The sequence below is a fragment of the Silene latifolia genome, unplaced genomic scaffold (assembly GCF_048544455.1).
Source record: "Silene latifolia isolate original U9 population unplaced genomic scaffold, ASM4854445v1 scaffold_128, whole genome shotgun sequence".
NCBI lineage: Eukaryota > Viridiplantae > Streptophyta > Magnoliopsida > Caryophyllales > Caryophyllaceae > Silene > Silene latifolia.
The window spans coordinates 725,609-729,231 of record NW_027413131.1 but is presented as its reverse complement, the minus strand read 5'-3'; positions in this window follow the sequence as shown (position 1 = coordinate 729,231).

Below are 3,623 nucleotides of genomic sequence, written 5' to 3'. Positions count from 1 at the left end.
AAAGACATATGATATTCTCCAAGAGCAATTCTTTTGGCCAAAAATGCTTGGGGATGTACAAAGTGTGATCAAGAGATGTGCTCCTTGTCATCAAGCCAAGTCTTCCTTCCAAAGGGGTCCCTATACACCCCTACCCGTCCCAAATCAGCCATGGGAGGATGTTAGCATGGATTTCATTGTAGCCTTGCCAAGGACACAACGAGGCAAGGATTCCATCATGGTCGTGGTTGATCGATTTAGCAAAATGGCTCATTTCATTGCTTGCAAAAAGACCGAGGATGCTTCAAGTGTTGCTAATTTATATCTAAAGGAAGTGGTCAAGCTCCATGGTGTACCGAAGTCAATAGTTTCTGATCGGGATACTAAGTTTATGAGTCACTTTTGGAGGTCCTTATGGAAGTTACTCAAAACAAGGCTTCTTTTTAGCACCTCCCATCATCCTCAAACAGATGGTCAAACCGAGGTTACTAACAAAACCTTGGGCAGAATCTTAAGGGCCACGGTGTGCAAGTCTTTGAAAGATTGGGATCTCAAACTATCACAAGCCGAGTTTGCATTTAATCGAGCTCCTTCATCAAGCACCAGGAAATCTCCATTCGAGGTGGTTTATGGCATTAATCCACTTATGCCTACTGATTTAGCACCTATTAAGAGGAATTCCATCGACTATGATGCCCAAAAAAGGGTTGAACAAATGCTCCAAATCCATGCCCAAGTGAAGAAGCAAATTGAGAAAACCAACGAAGGGTATGTAAACCGTGTCAAGAAACCGAGTCACCCAAAGAGCTTTGAACCCGGGGATCTCGTTTGGGTTCATTTAAGAAAGGAGAGGTTCCCACAAAAGAGGAAAAACAAACTCATGCCTAGAGCCGATGGTCCTTTCGAAGTTGTGGAAAGAATTGGTCCGAGTGCTTACAAAATCAATCTTCCAGGTGAGTATGGTGTCCATGGAACCTTCAACATTGGTGACTTGAGTCCGTTTTATGAAGACCCCGAGGATGAGGATGTCGAGGATTTGAGGGCAAATCCTTTTCAAGAAGGGGAGGTTGAAACGGGAGAAGAGGCCGTGATAGACCGCGGATTGGGGCCTTCGTCCAATTTGAGGTCTAACTCAAATCCCGTCTAAAAAGACATGGTAAATTTTGTCACGTCTCAATTCCATAATGAATTTTGGGACTTTTTGCCTAAGGACTTTTATTTAAATAAGGATCCAAGCTGAGATGAATTCACAAGACAAAACCGAGTAACGAGTTTATCGGTTTTCAACAATCGAGCTTAGTTTGCTTCCAATCAGTCCCATCTTTTTTTTAATCAAATGAAGACCATCCTAGCATGAAATCCAGCTGCTTGGACGACCAAAACAATCCTAGGAGGCTGCTTTCTTTATTTTGAAGAATTTCAGCAACTTTTCCTTGTTTTCTTGCTTGTTTTCTTGCTTTTTTCCTTGTTTTCAGCAACTTTTCCTTGTTTTCTTGCTTGTTTTCTTGCTTTTTCCTTGTTTTCAGCAACTTTTCCTTGTTTTCTTGCTTGTTTAATGATTAGCCATCAGATGTAATTTGGATGGTTAAGATTAGAGGGACTTGGGCTATAAATAAACCAAGTTCCCAAGTGTAATATTCAGATTTGCTTAAGATAAAAACCAAGTAAGAAACATGAGTTTTCTTCATTAAAATCTCTTCTTTGCTTTGTGCTTGAAGAGCTCCTTTGCTGTGTGCTTGGAGTTTGGTAGTTTACTTGCTTGTGTGCTTTAAACTATCGAGTCTATTCCTATTGCTTTGTGTTCGGGTCTAGACATATCCCATTCGTCCCTCAAGGACACGCCTAAAATTTCAGTTTGTTTCATGCAAACTTAGGCTCATTTCCTTAGTTTTCTACTTAAATTGTCGAGTTAGAAGTTTCACTCCAGTTTGGATGTAATTTGAGCCTCTATTTAAAGAGCACCTATCCCTTGTAATAATTTCAGATTTGAAGTTTATGAGAATGAGAATATGAGGTTTTTGAAAACCCTTTCATTAGTTCATTGCTTTGTGCTTGAACAACCTCCATTACTTAGTGTTTGGAGATGAACTCTTTTCATTTGCTTAGTGCTTTGGAAGAGTATTATCCTAGGCTTAAACATGCTTTGTGATCTTGTTTAAGTCATATCTTTCATTTTATGTTTCAAATAAAACCTCCCAAAACAGCCTCCTCCCAAAACCGAGAAAATACTACTCCAAAACAGCCCATTTTCGAGTTAATTTTTGTAGTATGGTTGCTGCGTTTTTTGGCCTAGAATGGGCTGATTAAGGACCACCTCGCCGTTTTACTCCAAAGTGGTATCAGAGCTTCGGCTCTTGCGTTTTCTTAAACCAAGACGATCTTGGGAAATGGAGGTCCGTGGTGTTCTTGGGTGTGACACCACAAATCTCTGCGTGGCTTGATTTGTGGGTGTTGGCTTTGGTTCGAGCACTTGTGTGTTGCTCGGATCGAGTTGGCTAACAAGAGGGTTCGGTCTTTGCTAAGTGCTTGACTAGAATGGGCTCTTGTTGTTTCCCTCTTTAACATCTATACTACATTTTTCTGAAATTGTATTTGTTTTTGAAATCGTCTTTTGCTATACCATATTCTTAACCGCGAAAGTTTGAGGACAAACTTTTCTCAACAAAGGGAGTTTGAACCGAAATGGTCCAAGGGCTGTCCGTTTTTGTTCAAATCTGGACAGGAATTTGCAAAGCATTTTGGTGAGTATAATTGCAAGATTTTTAAGAGAAAATGACAACAAATGGTCCCCTTTATTGTCTCCAAAAGAAGCCAAAGGAATTGAAGAGCAAAACCAACAAAATGGCCAGCAGCTTTACACGCCTAAACAGGCTGCCAAGCTTGTTTATTTAGGACCCATTTGTGGTGTTTTTGTGTGTAAAATATCTACTTTAACTTTTGTCCATTTATGCTTTCAATTGTAGCCTTTAGATTTACTTTTAGATGGATGGTTTGGATGTAATTTGAGCCTCTATTTAAAGAGCACCTATCCCTTGTAATAATTTCAGATTTGAAGTTTATGAGAATGAGAATATGAGGTTTTTGAAAACCCTTTCATTAGTTCATTGCTTTGTGCTTGAACAACCTCCATTACTTAGTGTTTGGAGATGAACTCTTTTCATTTGCTTAGTGCTTTGGAAGAGTATTATCCTAGGCTTAAACATGCTTTGTGATCTTGTTTAAGTCATATCTTTCATTTTATGTTTCAAATAAAACCTCCCAAAACAGCCTCCTCCCAAAACCGAGAAAATACTACTCCAAAACAGCCCATTTTCGAGTTAATTTTTGTAGTATGGTTGCTGCGTTTTTTGGCCTAGAATGGGCTGATTAAGGACCACCTCGCCGTTTTACTCCAGGACTAATGGACAAGGACAAATGATTCACACAACGAGTCATAATGAATAATGAACTAAGACAAATGATTCACACAACGAGTTACAATGACTAATGAAAGAACAAATGATTTACAAAATGAGTCACAATGACTAATGAACAAGGACAAATGGTTCACAATGAGTCACAAGGATTAATTAACAAGGACAAATGTTTTACACAACGAGTCAAAGGGACTAATGAACTGGAATAAAACTCTAAGAACTCGAATT